Source organism: Mauremys reevesii, linkage group 8, assembly GCF_016161935.1.
Source record: "Mauremys reevesii isolate NIE-2019 linkage group 8, ASM1616193v1, whole genome shotgun sequence".
Taxonomy (NCBI): Eukaryota; Metazoa; Chordata; order Testudines; family Geoemydidae; genus Mauremys; species Mauremys reevesii.
In genome coordinates, this window is record NC_052630.1 from 72,992,289 (window position 1) to 73,018,427 (window position 26,139).

Consider the following 26,139-nt stretch of genomic DNA (forward strand, 5'->3'; position numbering starts at 1 on the left):
TGGAGGGCGGCAGGCGGCTCCGGTGGACCTGCCGTGGCTTCGGTGGAGCATCTGCAGGAGGTCCGCTGGGGCCGGCGACCGGCAGAGCGCCCCCCGCGGCGTGCTGCCGTGCTTGGGGTGGCGAAATGGCTAGAGCTGCCCCTGCTGGGAAATGCCTTTTGTTCCACTGAGAGCTGTGACACACATCATATAATATTGCAATCCTCTTTTTTTTCATCTGATAAGCAGCTTTCATTCAGCTGAATTTTCTTGTGTTAAGGAGTTAAATAAAACACTTCTTACTTGTATTAGCAAGTTTCACTTGATTATACTTTAATAACCTCATATAACACAGAGGTAAGTCCTCATATCTGTTTGCACAAGTGAATAAACTGTATATATGGATGAACATTCATTGTTCTAGGGCATCACAGTTTTCAGAAGTGTGTCCCTGAATGCTTAATTTTCTGTTTTGGATCTTCGATAAACCTGAGAATTGTGACAAGTAGAGAGTTCTGTATTGACAGTACTCATGCACACCGTTTATTCCAGCAAGTACTTTGGAGGAGAAAATCTTGTGCCTGGAAATGTGGCACAGTAGCATGTTGTTTTTGATGGGAGTATCCAAATAACTTGTTCCATAGGGCTAAAACCTCTCATGGTTTTGAGAACCACCCCTGTTTTGGGGTAATTGAGTATCTTGCCTGATCACACTCCAAGTGAAGCCAATGGCAAAGCTTCTATTGACATCAGTGGTACAGGATCAAACTCCATGAGCAAATTAGTCATGTATAATTATGCTTCCAAGTACATAAAACGTTGTTACAAGGAGGAGGGAGAAAAAATTGTTCTTCTTAACCTCTGAGGATAGGACAAGAAGCAAAGGGCTTAAATCGCAGCACAGTGGTTTAGGTTGGACATTCCTAACTGTCAGGGTGGTTAAGCACTGGAATAAATTGCCTAAGGAGGTTGGGAATCTCCATCATTGGAGATTTTAAGAGCAGGTTAGACAAACACCTATTAGGAGTGGTCTAGATAATATTTAACCCTGCCATGAGTGCAGGGAGTCCGACTGGACTAGATGACCTCTCGAGGTCCCTTCCAGTCCTATGATTCTATACTAATACATCTTTGAGGGTCAGATCAGTGGAAAGACTCCTATTGACATCTAAGGATTTTAAAATCAGGCCCTGAGAGACAGGGGCGGCTCTAGAAAGTAGGCTGCCCCAAGCAGCGCGGAGCACTGCGCCGCGTCCCCCGCGCCGCGCCCCTCCCTCGTCTCCTGGCCTCGTTTCGCTCCCGCCTGTGCGGCTGCGGCCGGGTGCCGCCGGCCGCGGACCAGCGGGACCTGGGCCTGCTGCTGCCGGAGCCTCCGGGGGCGAGCGGGGGGGAGGCGGGGCCGCCCGCGCGCGCGTGTGTGCGTCCGGTCGCCGGCTCGGCCCGTCCCTGCCGCAGGGGCGGCGCGGGCTCTCAGACGAGCCAAATGCGCGCCGAATCGGCGCGCCGCCGCCTGCTTGCGCGCTGGGGGTCTCAGCCGCCCCTGCTGAGAGAACAAAGATATATTCTGGCAAAGCTATTGTATATTTCTGAGTGGACGCTGAGTGGACGATACAACTCAGATCCTCAAATACATGTGTGATTGCATGTTTGTGAAAAGTGTGTAGAGAGGGGTTACACAGAGAGACTCAAATTGTATAGCCATGGTAAAACCAATCAATTGTAAGCCTAGTCGGGTAGTTAGGTAGATCTCAGATGAGCCCTAAGTTTAGTGGGAAGTCTGCTCAAATTTATTCTGATTTGCCAGAGTGTCACTGCTGCTCTACCAGATAAGAGCCACAAATGAACATTTCTCTCCAGTGACCCAGTTTGGAACAAGACCTCCCATTTTATCTTTCTTTTGTGGGGGGGAAAAACCACTCAATTTAACATAGGTTTAAACATGCTCCTAGAATATGAATGTCACTGTACTTCTGTATAAAAAGGTCTTCTGTCTTCTCTTTGATTCCTGTCCCTCAGCTCAGCAGAGATGATGGGGCTGAATGAAGTGTGTCCCCTCTTTCTGCCTTGTACCAGCTTTGTGGTGTAGTTAATCCTTAAACCTTTTTATTCTATGTCATTCTCCACCATGTCAATCCAATGCATCATTGGTCTTCCTGTCTTCTAGGTCCTTGCACTTTGGTATGTATTATCATGTATGATATCTTTTCCAGGTCCATTCTTGACACAAATCCAAGCTATCACAATCGTCTGTTTTGGATTGTCTGTAACTGCTATCTTCTCATTTAATTTTTTATGTTTTGCTTTCTTGAAACTCAGTATTTCCGTCAGCCACTTCATTTTTCAGTCAATATAGTTTGTTCATCAGCTTTCTTCATATTCCAACATTCCGACCTGTATGAGCAGCAGTATGACAGTTGTCTCAGATATGCTGATTTTCATTTTTATTGAAATGTCTTTAGCCTTCCAGACCTTGCATAGTTTTCCAAATGCAATACCAGCAAGTCCAGTAGTTCTTTTATGTCATCTTAACAATTCCCATTCTTCTGTACTAGTCCTCCAATGTACACAAATGTTTCCACTTGTTCTAGTTCTTTGTCTCCAAGTTGGATCTTTACTTCTTCCTCTTATCTTCCAGTTGCCATAATTATTGTCTTTTCTGTAGTGATCTTCATTCCAAATTTTCCACTTTCCTGATCTACTTTGTCAGTTATTCTCCATAAATCCTCCTTAGTCAATGCTGTGAGCTCAGTATCATCTGTGAATCTAAGTTTATCCACTCTCCGTCCACATAACATGACTCTTCCTGTTTCATCTATCAGTGCTACAGCCATTATGGCTTCCAATACCAAGTTGAACAAATCCGGCAATAACATGCATCCTTGTCTTCAATGGTCATTGTGAAACATTCTTTTAGCTTCTTGAGTACTCTCACCACCCTCATCAACTTGCTGTAGATGTTTTCTAACAGCTTGGTCAATTTCTCCAGGTTGCCACACTTTCTCGAGGTTGCCAAACCCCTTTTCTGCCAAATGCTATTAAAAGCTTGTTTGAAATCTGTGAAGTAGTAACAGGTTTAGTTGTGTTCCATGTACTTCTCCAATATCTGTCTTATCACAAATAACTGATGTATTGTATTTCATTCTGACTCAAGCCTGTTCCTCTGCAAGCACCACTTCCATGTACCTCATCATTCTCCTCTGGAACATCTTGGTGAATGCTTTTTCTGGCATGCTCAATAAGCTGATTCATCTGTAGTTTTTCTTATCTCCTTTTTTGTAGATCGGTTCTATTATCACTTTCCCCCATTCGCTCAGCGCTTGCGCTTGTTTGTAAATCTTGTTAAATAGCTTGTGGATCACCCTTACTGTGTGTTTCCGGCAGCTCTGCAGTTATGTTGTCACTTCCCTTTTTCTTTTTAAAACTTTCTGTCGAGATCTTTATTACTTAGAATTCTGGTATCTGTTCTCTCACATTTGTACTGGGAAGCTTTTCCAGAACTGTTTATTTAGTGTGTTCTGCACCTCGTACAGCTCTTCAAAATGTTTTTCGATCACTTATTCTTTGGTTGTTCATCTTCAATTATTTGCCCCCGTTTTTCACTGCCAACATCTTCAACTCATATGCCCCACTTGTCTTGCGATAAAACCCCCATGTTGCATTTCTCTTCACATATTATTCCTCTTCTTTTACATTGTTTGCTTATTCAGTTGTTTCCGTCACTCTTCACTTTTGATTTGATCTCTCTGGTACCTACACTGAGACAGGACAGACATTGTGACATACTGACTTGCAAGCCGCCTTCAGTTCTAAGTCTAGTTGTTTGCACTGGAGAAGCTGACTGAATAGAGGATCATTCCTAACAACAGTTGATGAATGTAATGGGGCCCTTCCTTTGCAGTCTTGCATGTTTGGATTGGCTCCAGCCTGTAAGAGGGACTCTGTAATTTGTGTCATCTCTGACATCACAGACGGCAAGTGCTTCTTGGAACTGCATGATGCCACAAGTGCAGAGCAGTCTCCTGTTTTCCCAGTGTAGCAACATTCACATGGGCACTATTTTTAATGAGAAAATTGGCAGCAAACTTATCTCCTCTTTGGATGGCTTTGTGTAACAGACTCGAGCCTTTCTTGTTCAGCATATCCGCATCAGCTTTGTAATTGACCAGTGTGGTTGCAATACTTTCCAATCTTTGAGAGAGAGGGATAGATCTAAAAGAAGGTCTCCAGTGTGATCCAGTTCATTGAGCTTCCCAGACAGCTGTGAATTTACTTCAGGAAGATACAGAAAAACTGTGTTTCCTCTTCACTTTAATAGCTTTATGCAAAGGATATTCAGTCTTGGATTTGAACATTTTGTACAACTGCTAAGCACTCATACAGCTGAAGTCTTCTTTCCACAAGTCATCCCAGAAACTAGCAATTATTTCAGCACAGTAGATCATTAAAGTGCTAGTATTCAGCACCTCTGCAATCTGATAGAAACAAATGCAGTTCCTGATGTTTACTGCTGGTGTAACTCCTTTTTCACACCTTTCCCTGAGGAGCTGTAGTTGAAATTGATTAGCTAATTTCATGAGTTTTGTCAAGAATACGTCATCTTCTCTCATCTCTAGCACATCTGTGTAGATCCAGTACAGCATTGCTATGGTCACCTCGGGGTCAGTGTCTGACAGATCCAACTCTTCAGTTGACACTAGGTTGGCTAGACTCTAAGTCTCACTGTGGGCTGTGAGCACTGATACGTTTGTCCCCAACCTTTATCGTCAGATCACTATATATTGCTCCTGCTCATAGAGTTCAGCTACAGTGGTGAGAAGTCAACTGATGAAGGAGTCACTGGCATTCTTTTTGTTACACTCTGCAGCCAACAGAGTACATCTCTTCTCTGTATCAGCTAGTTTCTTCTGCAGATGTATTTATTCCTGGCAGAGAAGCATTAGATGTTCTTCCATCTTTACCACCTCCTCTTCCACCATCTTGGGTCCAATCACCTGTTCCTCTCACAAGAATCACCCCCCATCTCCAGGACCCTCTTGGTCAAGTGCTCTCACAAGAGCAGAAGACCTGAGTCCACCCCTTCCAGTCCTGACCGGGACTCTGCATCTCTTCCTAGAGTCAGCCTGGTTTCTTCTTTTTGTCCTTGTAAAAAAGCACTAGTTCAACTGCTGTCGTCGTAATCCTGTTTTTTAACACTGTTTCATGTCTCGTCAACATTCATTTTTTTCTTTCACCAGAGATGTGGTGTTTTTGTCCATGTCAAAGATATTAATTCTTGACACTTTTTGATTTCTCTCATGCTCAACCTCATTGATGCTAGGACTGTTAGCTGCAAATGATCTGCACAACAACATACTTAATTTCCATCTGTGATTCACAAGTATGAAGTCTGTCATGATATTCGTTTGCTGATCAAGTGATATCCAAGTCCACTTTCTTTGTTGCAATACCATATTCATTAGCACCAGGTTGTTACTGAGGCAGAAATTTAGTAGCCCTTTTCCTCTTTGTTTTGTTCACTGAGTCCAAATGTACCTTTTGCTGCAGCCCAAAAATTCCAGTTTGATCACACTTTTGCAGTAAAATTTCCCATCACCAGTAACATTTCTAGTCTGACGAAGTGGGTATTTGCCCACGAAAGCTTATGCTCCAATACATCTGTTAGTCTATAAGGTGCCACAGGACTCTTTGTTGCTTTCTAGTCTTGCTTGTATTGTTTTCTGTAGACGGTTATAAAATTTCTTGGAGCTGCTGAGGTCAAAGCATATACGTGCACCAGGCATGATTCTAAATCCCATCTTCAATGTATGAGGAGATAGTGAGTTAAAAGCCATCAGAGCCTGGTTTGCCTTCGGATTTAGCACTAATGTCACTCTGTCCAAGCATCCACTGTCTTCTTTTCCCAGGGTCAGTAGCTTGTGTTCATCATGGTAGAATTCTTCTGTGCCTTCCCATCTCATTTCACATAAACAGATTATATTGCACTCGTATCTTTTCTATTCATACATCAGTACTGCAAGTGCACCAACCTGGTATAGTGCTCTTATATTTCATGTTCCAATAAATGTCTTATCCTTCCAATTCATCATATAATTCCTTGTTCTGTGCATTATGGTGTGTATTTGTTCTAATTTCATACTTTCATACCCCCAGTTTCCAAGCAGCGAGCGTGTCACTTGTTTGCCCGGGTGATGACTGAGCTGGTATGCTTTAGTTTAGTTTAGCTTCTGCAGTCCTACAGAAAATCGACTTAAATTTTAAGTATATTTAAATTCTGAATTTAAATATTTAAGAATGAAATGAAAACCACATTTCTGAGAATTGTGTGTACGTATAATTATATAAGATATATATATAATTTGAAACGCGCAAAATATTTTTAAAATCAGAGAATATCTATAATACTAAAGCCTAGGGAATGCTCCTAGTTCTAATTTGCATATTACTTTACACCTAGATCATGAAGTAGATAACGAGATGCAAATAGTTAACATTATTCAGGGTATAATGATTGGTATGGTGAGAATTTGGTTTAATTTTAAGTACACATAATTGAAGTGCTGGTATGATTATAATGTTTTGTTAGTATTGTTAATAAATACACCATTGTGGATATACTATCATATTTTAATGTAATTGCAAAGCTTCAGTAAACCATAAAAGGAAATGAATTTTTGAATCCATGTTTACAAGTGGAAAAACTGGTGGTTTAGATATTTTGAATATGTATTACTCTCATCTTGTTTGGTATTTTATATACAGTAACTTGTCAGAAAAAATAGCATAGAAATCTATGAATAATGTCTATGTATAAGAATATTAAACTTATCCTAAATAGGACTCAATTTGATCTTAACATAGATCCACTATAGAAGAGACACATCCTGGTCCTCTGTAAAGCTTCTTTCTGCTATTTGCTGGAAGAGCAAAAGATGCGTGCAAGAAACTTAAGTGCTGCATGAAAATTCCTGTTTACTTTATGCTGTCCCCTGCAGCCTTGTCATAGGTGGCATGTGGAGGGGCATGAGCTGGGGAGGGCGGGGAGTGCTGGTGTGCCTTCAGGTGTACAAGTTTGCAGTCTTGAGGGTGATTATTATTAGAAATGTAAATTGGGTTTTTAGAGAAATAACTTTAGTTTTCATTCTCAATCAGGATAAAGTTAGAAGAAAAATAGTAAACAGAGGCTTGGGGGCAAGAATCTATAATAGAGCCAAAGGTAAAATTCAGAAGGAAATTTTTTTGGCAGGGGAATGGGAAATAACGGACGGTCTTGTGTTACTTCCTTTCATTCCCTCTAAGCGTGTTACTATTTTTAGTATAAACACTTAATGGCAGAAGCCTGAATTATTATATATCTTAAAAGGCTGTAACAAAATCTTGGGCGCTACATAAGTAATATTCAGTTGGGCATTACATCTCATGTAAATTTTCTCTGTCCAAAAGTAGAGAACATTAGTCAAACAGTGCCTCTATCAGTATCCCATGAGATCTCTCTGGTGGTCTGCATGTGTTTGTTTACCTTACCAACAAGGACAAAATGGTTTATGTCAGCAAGGAGTGTGGTATCAAGAATGGCTAAGTGGACATAAATGTATGTATCCTAATTCTAGATGACTCTATCTCCTATTTTTGTGAATGGTATCCTTATATGAGTGGGTTGTTTCTTGGGGAGATTGGCTGAGTATAATTACAAGTTCATGAGTAGAGAATAAAACCATTAATTTTTGGATACCTGGTGTAGATGACACTAAATCCCTCCTTATTACTTTAGACCTTTCTGCAGTTCCGTACAAAGATATTCAAATTTGAATTATATACATTCCTGAGCAAGAGAGGACAGATATATTTTCACCCCCATCTGTAAGAGCTAGAGGAGGAAAATTGGGCAGGATGGAATGGAATTAATTATGTAATGCATTTTTGACACACATGTCCCTTATTCTCTTATAAGAAGAACGTGGATATGAGACTACACCTCTCTACTACCTCACTTTGCTAGGACCAGAATCAACAGGGACTGATTCTGTTCTTGCTGTTGTCTTGACACCTGTTTGTCCAGGGGCTAGTAATAATTAATTTCCTCTTAATGTAGTCTAAAATCTGGGATACATTTGAAAAGTGAAATTACTCTAAAGGGTCTTGGTCTTGCCTTCTCCAGCAGATGATGGATTTCCTTTTCGGTGTTTCTACCAGGTGTGAATCAATAAAAATTCCCAAGAGACAAACATTCCCATCCTTCCCTGATATCTTGCCAGTGTTTAGTCTTAATTTCCCCAACAGGAATGGTATGTGACAATGAGCACTTACTTGCTAACATGATATTTATCATGGTTTTCATCCACTTTAATCCATCCATTTTTATCTATGCACATTGTTTATAATTGTATCTGTTGTTCAGATGCTGCTTGGGACATTTCTTGACTTGGGAGAGATAAGTGGTACTTCCTATGGATTTACTGAAAGTTGCTTTGTTTCCTCTTTCCTTCTAAGTGTAACTATGCTCCACTCCCTTATATGATTATAGCAATTCAAGAAGAAAAAATTCAGGGCCCTTTAAAATGTTCAAGTTAAGCACCCAAAAAACATTGGGACCCAAAAATCACGGGTGACTTTTAAAATTTTGTCCTTGGTAAAGGAAATTGATCATTTGGAGATCATGCTGTGTTTTTGTTTTCAGCTGTATTGAAATGTTCTCAAGTTCTAAATGTTACTCACTGTACATTTCTGATAGTTAATTTCCAGGAAGAAACAGAATATACTTAAGAGGTCATACTTTCCTTAGAATTTCCAATGTTTATAGACATCACGTGATGAGGATCATTTTACGTAACTTTTACTCATAGTAATTAATAATGTGGCAATGTATGGATGGTGCTGAACATGTCTGTGTAGCCAATTATATTTTGTATAGTATTTTATATGCCCAGTATAGGAATCGCTAGAGAACATTTGAAGCGCTTTGCAACTTTTGGTAGTACTATACCTAAGTGTATTACAAAATAAGGAGGAAAATCTATACTGTGTCTGACAGATAGGGGTTAAGTTGTCTGGGTCAAAGTGTGAATTCTATGTTGTTTTGAGAACACCATTTGGTGATTGTAACCTTCTCTGTATAGTGGAATCTTGATGTTGGGTTGAGACATCTGCTGCTGAAAATCAGTCTAATCTTTACAAGGTCAGTCTATTCTAGACATTGTGTATTCATGCTAGATTGTGGGACACCTCAAAGAGGGCTAACAATGAGACAGCCATTAACGGTGAATGACTCTTCCCTACTCGAACAAAAGGTTTTCTACCATGAGGGCCAACTTTAAATGACACGCAAATTCGTGAAGTGTTCCATATTTTTATGCCCAAATACATTTGTTAGTCTCGATGGTTCCACAAGGACTCCTCATTGTTTTTGCTGATACAGACTAACACAGCTACCACTCTGATACTTTGAATGCTGTCAATAACCAGTGCAAACCCTTCAACCACCAACACAAATCAATGGGGTAAGGCGCTGGGTCAGAAATGGGACAGACTGTTGTAAAATGTGGCCGCATTTTTAAGCAAGGAGGCCATTCCATCATTCCTGGAAAGCAGAACTTGCTAGAGAGTAAAGACAGGAGAGACTGCCTTGCCTAAGGATACTGACCAGGACACCCAGGATGAGATCAGACCAGGACAGAGCCATAACTAGGTATTTTTGCGTCTGAGGCAAGAATATAAAATTGCACCCTCCCCCAGGGCCAGCTCTTCGGCGGCAATTCGTCGGTGGGTCCCAAAGTGCCGCCGATCGCAGCTTTTTTTTTTTCCCCCTCCGCCGCTTTCTGCGCCCTGAAGAATGAATGAAGCGGCTGTGGTAGAGCCTGTGATTTTGGGGGGTCTAACTCATGATTTTTGACTGCTTGGGCTGGTAATGTTGCTTCCAAGATGGTCTTTGGTTCCAATCCAGAGAGGGACTCACAGGTTAAGAGAGGAGGGAGGTGCTGGATATCAGCAGTGGCCACTAGGGATCAGCATGTGTCCTGAGAATGCTGGGAGTTCAGGTTTGCAGGGCAGGATTACTCTCCTTCTGGTGAATGGGGCAGAGATGTGCTGACCATGGAACCCTAACTTCCTTCTGACCATGAGAGGTCTGGCCCCTGCCCTATCTCCCCACCCCCAATCTGAAGAGAGCCCAGAGGGGCCCCACAAGGTGAAGGTAGCCACGGGATCGCTCAGGCAAGGCAAGCCCTAGGCCCCTTTCTGCACCAGCTGCTGCACAGCCCTGACCCTGGGGGTGAGGGAGATTCACTTTCCACTCGGGCCCAGGTTCCCCCTTCCATCTGGAGTTCAGCCAAGCAGTGACTCCACCTTTCTTTACCCCTCCCCTCCCCTCCGGCTGGGATACCAGAGCTCTTATTCTGAAATGATCTCACTGAAACCTGAAGCCACATTTCCCTCCGACTCCACAGACAGACTTCCCTCACTTCCCCACCCCCATGACCTCCCTTCCCCCTTTCCCTTCTCACAACTGATTGCAACCCCCCTCATCCCCACAGACTTCTCCAGCCATCAGAAATTCCCCCTCTCTTTTATTGTCCCCTCTCCTCTCTGCAGAGAGATCTGGGACTCCCCCCGCTTTGGAATTCTCTGCCATTTTCTGCCCCCTGAAGAATGAATGAAGCGGCGGCAGTAGAGTTGTCGCCTAAGCACCGCTGATCGCAGCTTTTTTTTTCCCTCTGCTGCTTTCTGCGCCCTAAATCAAGTGCCTCACTCCCCTCGCCCTTGTTACGGTACTGATCCAGGGGATTGTGTTCAGGACTGTGGGTTGTTTTCCACAGATCTATAACTTCCATGTGCTTTTTTAACTTTCATGTGCTTTAATAGTAAAGTCTTGGTGGCTATGAAATTTCTTTGCTGATCCTGTGTTTGTTGCTTTATTCCCATGTTTAACTATAAAACCAGGTCTCCCACAGCCAAATGGACTCTAGGAGAGCATGTCTAAGGGTATGTCTATACTACCCGCCGGATCGGCGGGTAGTAATTGATCTATTGGGGAATGATTTATCGCATCTCATCTAGACGTGATAAATCAATCTGCAAATTCCCTCGGCAGAGGAGAGCAAGAGGCAGCGACGACGGGGGCGAGCGCACAGCGCTGTGCAGTGGAGGATGATGGGTAGGTAGTTAACTAAGATACTTCGACTTCAGCTATGCTGTAGCGTAGCTGAAGTTGCATATCTTAGATCGATTTCCTCCCCCGTAGTATAGGCCAGCCCTTAGCTACTAGTGGTTTGGGAGGGCTGAGGCACTGGTTCCAGGGTCTAGGTGGTTAGACTGCAGGATACCACTGCTCAAGAAGGGTGTCAGACATGGGGGTCTGCACCTGGGAGTGCACCTGAGAGACCCACAGCTAGGAACAGTGACCAGTCACTATCCAAACACAGGGGTCTTACAAGCACATGCAATTCAGAGGTTGGAGCATATCACAACACAATGGTGTCTCTCTGTCCTGAAAGCAGAGCTGGATCAGGTTATGACACTGTACATTTGCTAAAAGCATCCTAGAACATAGAGTGGACCTATAGCATTACATTGTTTGATTTCAAGTAATCTGCAGTCTTCAATAGATATTAGACCTTGTGTTGCATCTTTATATACCGCTTAAACTGCTAGTTATTATAATAATAAATTAGAGTACTTAATATTTGATTTGCAATTTCAAAAAACAATCAGCACAGATTTGAAATATGGGGAGCACATGGTTCGAGTTGTAGTATAAGTCACAGTGAGTTTCTTGTCATTGTATTCCCACAGTGTTTATCTCCAGTGCTTTAGAAAGTGATTGCACTGCCTTATATATAATTAAAATATAAATCAAGAAACCATAAACTGTCTTGTTTTGAGCTTGATTGTGAGATTGATCTTCAACAAAGTAGTCTACTTTATAATACCTTGACAGGAAATTTTGTTGTTGAATTGTTTTTCCAAGTTTATATGGTCTTAGAAGCTTATATAGGTTTATATGCTGTTGTGCCCATGTTGTCCAAGATATAGTATATAATTTCTGATTTTTCATTTGGGAATTTTAATTTACTTTGAGCTGGTGAGGTAAATCGGAGAATAAGCCTGACTCCTTAGGGAATACCATAGTGAGGGGGATCAGGGGAGTTTAGAGAGAGTGTGATTTCCCTTGAACATTCCTTCAATCACCTGTCTAGAATAAACTGAAGTTCTGTAATTTTAACTGACCTAAGGTGATGTACAGTACACGATCAGGACTCGTGGTTATAAATTTCTATTGAGTTCTGTAGAAAATCACAGTGAAGTGCATCTTGCTTTGCAATCCAGACTTATAATTGCTTTGTATAGGGTAACTAAGGAATAAAAACATCTAGGAGGAAAACATAATCTAAATACTAAGTTTTATTAATTTAAAAATATTCAATTGTTTAAAAATGTACATTTAAATCCCATATTATCATTACCAATCATGTGGTTATGTACAGTAATATTTTGCTTGTTTAAAAGATGTTTCATATAAACTATTTCAGGAAGACCTAGTAAGATTTCTAATAAGAAAAGCAATTTCTTCATCACTATTTTGATTTACAGGAAAAACTAGATTATATTTTGTCTATTATGTCATTGATATTATTGAGACAAGATGGGCGAGGTAATATCATTTATTGGACCAACTTCTCTTGGTGAAAAAGACAAACTGTGTAGTTCGAAAGCTTGTCTCTCACATCAGCAGAAGTTTCTCCAATAAAATATATTACCTCACCAACCTTGTCCTGATATCCTGGGACTGATACGGCTACAACAACACTGCATATTGATGTTATTGTAATGAGTAATGAAATGCAATACTTGTGCTGTTGACAGGTGGAAATGTGACAGCTTTGGCAAATTGTAGAAATGTTTACTAAGGTCTCCTCTTCAAAGTTCTCAAGAAAAAATCAGCTTAGCTCACTGTACAGCTTTCAGGATCTGACAAATTCCTGTAAAAGCAAGCTTGTGACGGCATTTTATATATATCTGTGAAAGTAATTAATACTGTGTGTTTTAGGTGGAATCCAGGATATGGGCCTATGTAGGTTTAGAATTTTTTATGAATATTAGACGCACCAATGCTTTTATTTTTGCTGAAAGCACAATCTAACACCATATTTCTATTTAAACTCTGTATTATGTTGAAGGAACTGAAAACAGAAGTTTAACAAGAACAGAACTGCAGTTTTCAGCCTGTATTAAGTAAGTTTCTTTAGGTCTGAGAAGCTATATCATGGAAATCTATTAAATGCTTTATTAATTTTCATTCATGGCTCTTAGGGGCATGATCCAAATCTTATGTTTTTAAGTCTTCAGTGGTGCTTGTATCACATATATACTTTTTTTAAAATGAGGCATGGTGACTAAGAGTAAATATGCATAACACCTGCACTCAAGCTGAAGATGGCAAAAGCAGGATGGTCAAAAGCTGATGAGGGGGGAGGATGTGTTCTTCTCATTTCCTGTGGTTGTGCCTATTATAATGGCAGAGTAAAATTTTCAGGATCTTGTGCATGTGTCATTAATAACAATAACTTGGAGTGGAGAGAGAAGAACTTGTCTTGCAATTTGTGAGGGTGAGGGAGAGAATCTTATTCTGCTTTTTGAGCCCATTAGTGTTGATTTAAGTGAAAAACCATATTGGATAAGAGTCAAATGTTTTGTTTTTTAGTATATCACAGGAGACCATATCTGACATTGGTAGCGAAAGAAAGTTTTGAAAACGACTGTGGCAGATGGCTTATCACAAAGACTCCAAAGAAGACATACATTGGTGCAGTGTCATACTTTCAGTAGCAGGATTGTTAGATATGCAAATTGTTAGAGTAGAAAAAAACACACTAAAGCAGATTGAGAGCCCTCCATCTATCTCCCTTTATTATTTTCTAAAATGAAGTTAGGTGCTTTAAGTATTTCTTTAGATTTACTTTCAGATACAATTAATGGCCAGGGATCAGTGATTTAGAGAACTCAAGCAATTCCATGCAATATGGACTGGCAGGATTTTAGCTCCTTTAGTTACATATCCCATTTCTTTTGAAAACATTTGTGCTACATTTGTGGAGTTCACAGTTGCTTTTCAAATGTGTATTTCCTTCCCCACACAACCTACTTGTGGCTTTAAAGTTTTTACAATCGGATTTCATGTTTTGGAGGTGTGAACAGTGTGAACCAATAGATTCTCACCAGCCCCAGGGAGTTTGGCAGACAATCATGGAGGTGACTTGCTTCTCTGACAAAGTCCCAAATCCCACAGCTCCAAATGTGACCCAAGCCATTGCCTGGTGGGCCAGGTTGACCTGATCACCACAGAAAGAAAGGCTGGGGGCTGGTAAAGGATGCCAGAGAGACTGTAAGAGAACTTATTAAAAGGATGCATCAGTATTTTGCTTATCATCATCTGTTACACACAGTCTTTTCCCCATAAGTTCCTTTACCTCTGGGGCAAGTTCACAGTTCACTGCGGGGGGCAGGCTCCAGCCCATGCCCAACTCTTCCTGAACGCCGTTCCTTTTTCTTAGGGTGATCGTCGCTTCTCCTGCCCCTCTCTGGATCTGTTTTCCCATTGGCACTCCTTCAGCCTGCAGTCTTCTTGCGTGTTGCCACTGCTGCTGCTCCTCATTTTCTGAGATGATTGTGTCTGGCTTATATAGACTTCTGACCTCTCCCACTCCCAGCATCGTCTGGAAGAATTGTTCAACTGGAATTGAGTGGTTCCTCCTGCCACACCCTGTAACAGTTCACACTGTCACAGATAGTTTGACAGTGAATCTGCTGTATACATACCCCCACCCCTCCACACACACAGTGTTCTGTACTCTAATGATGGTGAGTCATATACAGAGGTTGATGAGCCTGCTACAGCTTTAGCTAACACAGCTGGGTATTTTAGTTCAGGAGTTAGAGGCTCATGCTTTTACACACAGGTCCTGGGTTCAGTCTCCGCTACCACCAACCCACCTATGGTGTGATGATATATTTCATAAAGCTCATTACTTACAACCCTCTTCTTCTTTTAACATCTCCTCTGTGTGTGGTTAGAGGCAAATTCTTTATAACTACAGTAACTCCTCACTTAAAGTCCTCCCGGTTAATGTTGTTTCATTGTTACGTTGCTGATCAAATAGGGAACGTGCTCGTTTAAAGTTGTGCAATGCTCCCTTATAACGTTTGGCAGCCGCCTGCTTTGTCCACTGCTTGCAGGAAGAGCAGCCCGTTGCAGCTAGCTGATGGGGGCTTGGAACTAGGGTGGACCGGCAGCCCCCCTATCAGCTCTCTGCTCCCCTAAGTTCCCTGTTCAGCTGTCCCTCCCCATGCTGCCATGTGCTGCTCCTGCCCTCTGCCTTGGAGCTGCTCCCTGGATCCTCCTGCTTGCTGTGCAGGGGAAGGGGGAAGAGGGGACTAGTGTCAGGGTTTCCCCCTCCCCCTACTCCTGCCCCCCGCTTAACCCTTCTCCATATAGAGCTGGGCGGGGACAGGATAGGGTTCAGGATGGAGAGAGCTTGCTGGCCGCAGCTTCTGTCTCAACTTCCTGATTTTTTTAAAGGCAATGTACTTAGAGTGGGGTAAGCATTCTTAACAGGGCCACCCAGAGAGGGTGCAAGTGGGGCAATTTGCCCCAGGCCCTGGGCCCCCGCAAGCCGCTCCGGGTTTTCGGTGGCACTTCTGCGGCGGGCCCTTCACTCTCTCTGGGTCTTCAGCGGCGGGTGTGAGTGAAGGACCCACCGCTGAAGTGCTGCCGAAGCCTCGGAGCGCTGCCCGGTGAGTACAAGCGCCAAATATTTTACTGAGTTTTTTTTGTTTTGCGTTGCTTTGCTGTATTATGTCACCATATTCCGATTGTGAACCTGGGTCCAATTATGCCCTGGGATATTTAACTGTCATCAATATTAATCAGCCACTCCCCAAAAGACTTCTGAATTTATATCCTATTTATTTGTCTTGAAGGTATTTGGGAAAGTAAAAAGATTATTGAAATGAAATGTGCCATTTAAATCAACACTATTTCTGCTACTCTGGAAACTATTTCATTTAAAACAAGTTTTTATTGTCAGTCTTTTTCACAAGAAAGTAATTGAATGGGAAGCAAATTTGACATTAAAATATACATCTTATCTGGAGCTGGTTGAAAATTATCCAATAGAACAATTTTCTTGCAGAAGATGTTGATTCTTTTCAAACTTTAGTTGGGAACTAGGCTAGCAGGCATGTTTTCTGTGAGCTCTTCCACTGGTGAGCTGAATGGTGGGCCAGCAAACTGCCCAGCTCCCTGGCTGCTTCCCTCATGGACTGCCAGTTGCTTAGCTTCCTGGGTGGCCCAGTTCTTCTTCAAGAGATGTCCCTGTGGGTGTTCCACTTTAGGTCAAGGTGCATCCTAGCGTCTTTAATCGGAGATTTCTACAGCAGTGCCCCTACGGGCTGCACACGCACTGTACCTGCCTCTCGAGCTGTCCGTGTTTGAATAGTGTGTGCACAGCCCGGGTGCCTTAGTTCCTTCTCTTTCATCCCCGGCTAGTAATGGAGTTCAGTAGTGCTCTTTGAGACTAGCTAGTTAGTTTGTTTCTTAGTTTAGTTAGATAGTTTTTAGTCATTAGAAGATACCATGTTACAAAGGTGTCGGACTATCCAATCCAAGGAGGGGGATTGCTCTCTCAGAGGAAAGAGCGTTTTTCCTTCTCCTTATAGGTTGAAGGCTAGTTAAGCTTGAGGAGGTACGTATGCCTGCCTGCCTCGCCAGTGGGATGGCTTAAAGTTAACGGCTAAAACAACACGAGTAAATGGGTCTTAGTTCCCTGCATGTCATCAAACCGTTCTTCAGTGGTGGAGTGGAAACTGAGCGACGAGAGGTTGCTAAAAATGTCAGGTGCTAGGCCAACATGGAAAAGGACAACCCCCGCTGTGTGTACTTACAGTTGTAGGTCGCTGGCAAGGGAGGAAATGTTAAACCATCTGATGGAGGAGAAGAAAAGGATAAGATGTAATATCCTCGGTATCTGCGAAACCCGACAAAAGAAGAAGTTGGAAGTCAACTGGAAGGATGGAAGTGCTGTGAGGCTCAGAAAGGGAGATGGTGCTAGAAATGTTCGAGGAGTCGGATTTATTGTCAGTAAGGTCATATCATGCCAGCTAATATCATCAAATATTGGTGTGCTGCATCTCCAGATGGAGTCAAAGGCTATCCTCAAGGTCATCCAGGCCTGCACTCCCACAAGTGCAAGTGAGGACAAAAGTGGAAGAATTCTACCAAGAGCTCAAAAAAGCCCTCACGCAAAAGTCCACTTACACTGTCACGATGGGAGATTTCAATGCTAAGATCGGGCGAGGGAGAGCTGACGAAAAGTTCATAGGGAGATATGGCAGCGGCAAAAGAAATGAAAGAGGAGAAAGGTTGGTAACGATGGCAGAAATGAAAGAACTGTACGTGGCAAACACCTGATACAAAAAGAAGATTGCAAAAAGGTGGACGTGTACTGTGCCAAACGCGAAGGGTATGAATGAAATTGACTATATTTTAGTCAATAAAAGGCACATCGTTCAAGATGTTTCTGTGGTGCAGTCCTTCAGCACAGGCAGTGACCATTGTCTGCTTAGAGCAAAGTTGATTTTCGACGAAGTAGTGGAAAATAAAGCTTTACAGATGTTAAACAGGAAACAGCGCCCGAAGACATTTGATGAAGCAAAACTGAATAAAGTGATTTCTGGGTTTGACTGGAGCCAGATGGAAAAGTGTGACGAGGACTATAGTATCTTTGCTGACAAGCTGAGACGTTGCATAAAAGCAGCTGAAATTAAAAAGATGAAGATGGCAAAGAGAAGAATCTGGAACGAAATGAAAAGCTTGTTAAAGAAGCAGAGAAATATGAAAAGGAGCTCGATAACAACCTCGAGAACTCCATTCTATGCAAGCTTATACAGCAAAAACTGAAGGATGACTTTGAGAACTTCTGGAAAGAAAAGCTCCTTAAAACAGCTGAATCGCGCAAGAGCCTCAGGACATGCAAGCGGGAATTGGCGCAGTATAGATTCAGCGTAACAGCATTGAAGAACAAGAATGGAGTGACAGTAATTGACAGAGCAGGGATTCATAGACTCTAGGATCCGACACTGGAGCAAGAAGATTGGTTTTCAACCCTTGACCTCCAAGACGCATATTTCCATGTCTCTGTCTACCCTGCCCATTGACATTTCCTCACATTTTGTTGTGGGAGCGCAACATGACCAATACAGAGTCCTCTCATTTGGTCTCTCCACCGCACCACGTGTCTTCTCCAAGGTGCTGGAAGTTGTAATAGCACATCTCAAGAACAAAGGAATATTTCCTTACCTGGACGATTGTCTCCTCAAGTCTCCCACTCAGTTAGAAGCAAACCACGCAACTCTTGCAACCCTTCACTGCTTCCGCACCTTGGGCCTGCAAATAAACAAAAACAGATCTATCTTACAACCTACCCAAGAAATCGACTTCATCGGTGCCCACCTCAATTCCACCACCGGTCTTGCATCTCTCCCCCAGGACAGATTCCACACAATGGGCAACCTTATTACCCATATACATGCCAGCACGCAGACTACAGTCTGAAACTCCCTAGAGCTCTTAGGACATATGGCTGCTTGCACATTTGTGGTCACAAATGCTTGCCTGTACATGCGATGCCTTCAGGGTTGGCTAGCCACAGTATACAAACCAAACAAGCACAGGCTAATCAAGTTACTAACTATGCCCCAGAAAGTCAAGGACTCACTTCTGTGGTGGACCTCTCCCATCAATCTCTGCACAGGATTCCCTTCCGACAAGATCCCCCTTTAATTACCATCACCACAGATGCATCCCTCACAGGATGGGAGCACACACTGGCCACCTTACTGCTCGGGGTCTCTGAGCTGCTTTAGAAACCAAACTTCACATACATTTGCTAGAGCACCGGGCTGTACACAATGCCTGCCTCCATTTCCTTCCCATCATCCAAAACTGCTGAATTTGAATCATGACCGACAACATTGCGTGCATGTTTTATGTCAACAGACCGGGGGGAGCCCAATCACACTCCCTCTGCACAGAGGCGGTAAAACTTTGGAACTGGTGCCTTCAACACAATAACCATATCTCCGCCTCATACCTGCCAGGTTCTCAGAATACCACCGCAGACAAGCTCAGCCGATCGTTCCCCATACAGCACAAGTGGGAACTCAACGACACCATTCTTTCCAACATTTTCCAGACCTGGAGTTATCCCCAACTGGATCTATTTGCCACAGCAACAAACAAAAAATGGCCAACATTCTGCTCCAGAGCAGGCCTGGGGAAACACTCATGGGGAGATGCCTTTATGCTCCCATGGACCGAAACTCTCATGTATGCGTTCCTACCAATGCCTCTATTGCACAGAGTAATTCAGAAGATAAGAACAGACAGAGCCAACATCATTCTCATAACCCCAGCATTTCCCAGACAATCATGGTACCCCTTCTTCCTGTGCATGTCAGTCAAGCCACCCATTTCCCTTCCCCCACTCAGCAAACTCCTATTACAATGCCAGGGACAACTATTTCACCCTGACGTAAAACATCTCCACCTGAGGGCCTGGCTGATCAATGGTTCTCTAATGCAGAGTTAACCTGTTCAGACCAAGTGTGCACTGTCTTGCTACACAGCAGAACACACAACACGTGCACTACCTACCTGCATAAATGGAAACAGTTCACATCTTGGTGCGCTGACAAACAGACCTCTCCAGTTTCTGCTTCACTCCCACTGATACTGGATTACCTGTTACACCTTAAAACATCTGGCCTCTCTACGAGCTCATTCAAGGTCCACCTCGCGGCAATCCACCACCTTCCACCATAAGATGGACTATGTTACAGTCCATCCAATCAGTTCCTGAAGGGTATCCAGGCGTTATACCCAGACGTGAAACCGCCTGCTGCACCTTGGGATTTACACCTAGTCCTCAAAGCCCTGGTGGATAAACCCTTTGAAGCGATGGCTGCCTGCTTCCTTCTCCACCTATCCATGAAGACCGCCTTCCTCACAGCAATCACGTCTGCCAGATGAGTAGGAGAAATAGGGGTGCTTATGGCAGACCCTCCTTATACCACGTTCTTCCATGATAAGGTCACACTCCGCACGCATCCAAAGTTCTTACCTAAGATACACTCTTTCTTTCACCTCAATGAACCTATACACCTCCCAACATTTTTCCCAAAACCTCATGCTAACGCCTTTGAAATAACATTGCACACTCTTGATGTTCGCAGAGCATTATCCTTTTACCTGAATAGAACAAAACGGTTTAGAAAACCCTCCAGACTTTTTGTCTCTATTACTCAGCACTCACAGGGAAATGTTATCTCTACACAGAGACTTTCCAAATGGATTGCTGAGTGCATACGCCTTTGTTACCAACTCAGGCAAATACAACCTCCTACATCAATTAGGACACACTCTACCTGTCTCCACCTCCACAACCTTTCTCCATAATGTCCCACTGTCTGACATATGCAAGGCAGCTACCTGGGCATCGAACCTTACTTTTGCTAATCACTACACTCTCATCCACACTGCAGTGTTGACAAAAGATTGGGTAGAGCTGTCTTGTCAACAGCCTTCTTACCTCATCCGAAGCCCCAACCATCCAAAGGGATACTGCTTTTCAGTCACCTGGTGTGGAGCACCCACAGGGACATCTCGCAAAGAAGAAGAGGAGGTTACTCACCCTATGCAGTAACTGACGTTCTTCGAGATGAGTGTCCCTGTGGGTGCTCCACTACCCGCCCTCTTCCCCTCTACTGCGGAATTCGTAACGCACTCCATTGTAGAGAAGGAACTGAGGAGCCTGGGATGTGCATGCGCAATTCAAACACTGACAGCTCGAGAGGCAGGCACAGCGTGTGCGCAGCCTGTAGGAGTACTGCTGTAGAAATCTCCGATTGAAAGCACTGTGATGCACCTTGACCCGAAGTGGAGCACCCTTGAGGACACTCATCTGGAAGAACATCAGTTACTGCACAGGGTGAGTAACCTCCTCTTCCCCAGGAGGAATTTTTCAAAAAATTCTATTTTCAGTTCTCCTGAAAAGGAGTCTTTACAAAATTTTCATGCCATGGAAAATTTCTGCTAAACAGAAATTCTGATTCCTGCATAGCTCTAATTTTAGCAGAGATTTTCAAATCTGTCTATCCAGTTCAGATACAGAACTGCTATTGAAATTACTGTGAGCTGTGTGGCTAAATCCCCCAAGTGGCTGTGAAAATCCTAGCCTTTTAGTCTTCTGAAGAGAGAAAAATAAAGTATTTCCTGTCTTGAAAATGTTTTTACCATTGCCTGACTATGGACTTTGGGATCTAATGTGCTTTAAAAGTCTGTGATTTCTGTCAGGAAACCATTCATTGCTTGAATAACAGGGCTCAGCCTGACTCTTTTCAAAGCCATTGAAAACTTTATACAAGTGTTTTGACGGCTGGTGAGTACCTTTTTGAAATACCATGATTGGACTGCAAAAACTAAGGGGAAACAATGAGATTTTCAATTAGGCTCCCAACTTCTTTAGGTGCCTTTGAAAATCAAAGATTTTTAATGTTGGTGTCTAAGAGTAGGCTCCTAAATCCATATTTTGGCACTTAAATAAATGTAGCCCTATTTTTGGAAGTATTAAGTATAAGTGCTAGTGTAGAGAGTTGTACAAAGGAAGCCATTGTAATGCACAACAAATTTTACTGGTCCTGCAAAACCTAGGAACTATGTTAACTGTTCTTGAGCACTGTCTACTGGCACCTTAACCATTAACTAACAGAGCTGGTTGAAAAACAGAATTTCTATCATTCTGATATGTTTTCATCCCAAATCAGGACAATGTATCAATTTATTATTTTTATGGAATAGAAAGTTCTGAAAAAAATTCTATTTGGAAATGTCAAAACATTTACAGACATCGTCAAACCAAAATGAAATGTTTAATTTTGGCTCATTTCAAAATTGAATTGTCTGTTTGACCTGTCATGGTGCCTCCTAAAGGGAGTTGTAGTTTGGGTGCTTCATGCTCTTACTCTCCTTTGAGATGGGGTCCCCAACTGGATTACAGTTTCCATGATGCAGTGCAGTGATGGGACTCTGATGGGGGTACCCATAAGATGCAGTGCATCATAGGAGATGTCCAGTCAGGGAGCCTGACCCATTGAGAAGAATAGGAGCATGAGGCACCCAACCTACAATTCCTATGAGACACTGTGGCAGTTCATATGGACACAGATTAATGTTGACTTGACTTGAAGCTAAATGTTTAGATTTGGTTTGAAAATTGAAATGTTGCAGTTCAGGACCAACCAATCTGAAACTGTGTATTTTGTTTAGACTTTATGAACAGAAAATCAAAAAATTTTGGCAAAATTGAAAGTTTTCAGTAGCTGCATTTTCCATCAAATAACATTTTGTTGAAAAATTCCTGGCCAGCTATACTAAGGGTATGTCTATACTACCCGCCGGATTGGCGGGTAGCGATTGATCTATCGGGGATCGATTTATCGCGTGTAGTGTAGACGCGATAAATCGATCCCTGATTGCTCTCCCGGCGACTGCTGAACTCCAGCTTGGCAAGAGGCAGAAGCAAAGTCGATAGGGGAGCAGCAGCTGTCGATCCCGTGCCGCGAGGACGTGAAGTAAGTGATTCTAAGTCGATCTAAGATACATCGACTTCAGCTACGCTATTCTCGTAGCTGAAGTTGCGTATCTTAGATCGATTTCCCTCCCTCCCCCTGTGTAGACCAGGCCTAACTATTTACATCTGTAGGCCTAGAGTACTCTCTCGGCATTGTACACACACAAATGCCATTTCAATCAATGGCAGGTACAGATGCAGCTGTTCAGCAACTTTGAAAATTAGGCCACTTTTATTTCTGTGCCTAAATTTAGGAGCCTTACTTTAAAGAGTGGGTTTAAAAAACATTTTGGCCTCTGCTTTTCTTTAAAGAAAGGTGCATTGTAGCTAATGAATTCTGACCTAATCAAGTAAAATGTAATAAGATATTTGCATAGATCAAATATAATTTAATTTTATAGATAGAACTCTGATAGGATTTACAATACTGAAAATCACTGATTTCATGGGTTTAAAGTTGTTGTGGGTCTTGTTGTTTTAATAATATGGAAATACAGTTATTTTGTTCTCTCTTTTTTTTAAGACCTGCTATAGGAGCTAAAAATGTTTATAACTAGTAACTGAGTGCTTAGGAGTGCTTGGCAGTGCATAAAAAGTTGAGAGGTGGTCCTTGTCCCAAAGAATTTTCAATATAACACTATTAACACCAGCCTTTAAATATTTATATGAATGAGTTTTATTTTAGAAGCATTAAAATGTATAAAATAATATTTCACAGTTATCTAGGATGACTCAGAAAAAAATGGGTTTATTTCTTTCCTGTTGGGCATATAAAGCCATGAAGTAATCTGATTTTTCTCATGAAGAGCAAGCAGGTTTAACAGCATATAACCAATGCACTGATCTCCTCAGAAACACATGACTCATTACTCCACTGGTGGTTGGCTTTGACCTGAGTTATTGTGGGGGGGGAACCCCACCTAACCCCTCCGGCTGCAAATCTTCTTAGGTAGCAGCTGCTGCTGTTGTTTAGCCTCTCTTCCATCTTTAAATAAGTGCTGCCTCCTGTGGCCTCCCCTCTGACATAATTAATTGAGATGGGAATTGCCCTCTTTCCTAGGATTAGGGAATTAGCAGGGAACTATTAAAAATTAAATGATTTATTTATATATATATAAATAAAATTTTGAAAGATATTGCACTCCGTCTGGTCCCTATGGGATATTATCTCTTACTGAAGACTATATTGTGGCTATTAAGTCACAGCCTGCTTCCGGGAAAATTGTACAGAGGACCCTTGTAGCAGTGGCTGTTCTTGAAGGCATTCTCACTGAGTCTGTAAACATTCCTCAAGGGCTGATGGGGAAGCACAATCCAGAACACAGGCAAACACATTTTAACTTGGTGCAATATACACTCTTCCTGTCCTACTGCTATCCCAGGGTGGGAACAGTTGTGGTGCAGGAAGGAGAGGGAGAGCCCCTGACTGACATCACAGTAAACCTCTCTGCTTTTGTTGGGCAAAAATGTGTAGGGAACTCCACAACAAGACTTTATCCTCTACTCAAATGGTATGTTCCATTATTTTTTTGTTTACATTGTCTACAGTTGTTCTTATTACAACCCAAAACATACATTACAAACTATCAAGGCATTCTTAACTCTGCCCTCTTGTGAGTATGCATTATAATAGTCCTTTATCACATGATCATACACTAGTTTTTCTGCAACACCCCTCCCTCAGTTCATGTGCATGTTATGCAATGAATGAGGCTGGGTTGTGTAATGAATTGGTTTGGGATCCAGAACACTCTGCATCACTCAGTGCACAAACATATAGGTTGTGTAATCTATGAGGCAGGCACAGGAGAGCGGAGGTCAATTTAGCTAACTTGTGTTACTTAGCTCAGGTAAAATATCCTGTAAAGACACTACAACTTGGCTTTTAACTCTGGTTAGCAGCTCAGTTTCAGCCCACACGCTGCCCTTAAGGGCATGTTGACAGTGCAGCTGGGAGCGAGCCTTCCAGCTCTGGTAGATGACTTGTGCTAGTGGGCCTTGCACTAGTGCACTAAAAATAGCTGTGTGGATGTTGCTGCACTGGCTGAGGCTTGGGCTAGCTACCCAAGCTCAGACCTACCCTACTCCTTGGATGGTCAGCTTTGTCGGCGCTGCAATGTCCACACAGCTCTAGCATGAGCCCTGCAGTGAGGCTCGCTTCCAGCTACAGTATAGACATACCCATATAGGTTTTAACTCAAGCTGCTAACCCAAGTTAAAAGCCAAGTTGCCATATCTTCATTGCAGTTTTAACCTGAGTTAGCTTAATTTGGGTTAGCTCACCTGAGTAAAGAATGTATCTTATTTTTCAGTGTAGACTATCAGTTACAATCTGGTCCTGGTTTTCCCTCTCTTTGCTTCAGGAAACAAGTAAACGTTGCCAGCTCTTTACCTGGCATAGATTTTGCCTTCTATGACAACTGTGTTGTGCTGGTTCGTGCATATGGGGTGGGGGCAGAGCCATGTTTCTACCTGTTCCCTGTTTCTTCCTGTCCAATCCCTGCCCAGGTGTGCAGAAGGGAGAGTAGTTGCCTCACTGATGCTGTTCTCTCCTCTAACCTGCTATCCACCTTATGTCCTCTTATTCTTCTGCCGGGACACCATAGGGCAAGTAAGAATCTTGCTGTTAGAATGGAAAGGCATAGGCAATCTCTACAGTAAGTGGGGCTACGTACTTCACCTGTCATAAATGCAACATTGTGAAGAAATGTGAATTTTCCTTTTTATTAAAAAAACCTATAATAATGAAGAAAGCTTTGAAATCAGACTTCCGATCAATGCTTTTCATTCTGTCATACTCTTTTTATCCTTGATATAAAACAGGAATTCCAGATGCCTTTATGCTGAGAGCATGAAACCATAAGATTATCATGGTAACTCAATGTTATGTTACAAAGAAGCATCATTCCTGTAGTGTGGTCCAATTACAAAGTAGTAAAGCAGGGAAATCACACAGCAATGCTGTTTTTCTATATGTTTCAGTAAGTTTAGCACAGCAGGAAATGTGGCCTTCTTCCTAGATAATGCATCAAATCTGCAGTTAGAATTTAAGTGCAAATGGAAGTTATTTTAAAGACTTCATATATAGGCTAATAACCTCAGTTGCATAAATGAGATAATTGTATCTTATGTAATATGCTTGATTTCATTTTATGGCAAGAATTTCATACCTTAATTTTAAGTAAGTAATGGTTTTCTGTAGAAACTTTTAACAAACCTGCATGTGAATGATATGCTACAGCATCACAAAAGATTTGGTTATTAAATACTATTTCTAGCTGGATAGAACTTCAGTGTACGCTTTCTTTCCCGCCTACACCTTATTTTTGTGAAACTGGTCCAGTCTGGAAGCAATAATCTTGTGGGGCGATACAGGTATTCATCAATTTTTGAAAGAAGATCCTGCAGATACTAGAAATAATAACAGGAGTTAAAATATGAAGATAATATAATGCTTTTTCCTTGGGTTCTGAGGACTGTGAAG

At 42.3% G+C, this 26,139-nt stretch overlaps 1 protein-coding gene and 1 pseudogene across 18 annotated transcripts in view; one reads left to right on the forward strand and one right to left on the reverse strand.

Moving 5' to 3' along the window:
- The window catches only part of DPYD (dihydropyrimidine dehydrogenase), a 638,604-nt gene that overhangs the window by 106,766 nt on the left and 505,699 nt on the right, over positions 1–26,139 (forward strand). The gene's annotated exons all lie outside the window — the stretch shown is intronic.
- Positions 3,246–4,955, reverse strand: LOC120370089 (annotated as a pseudogene).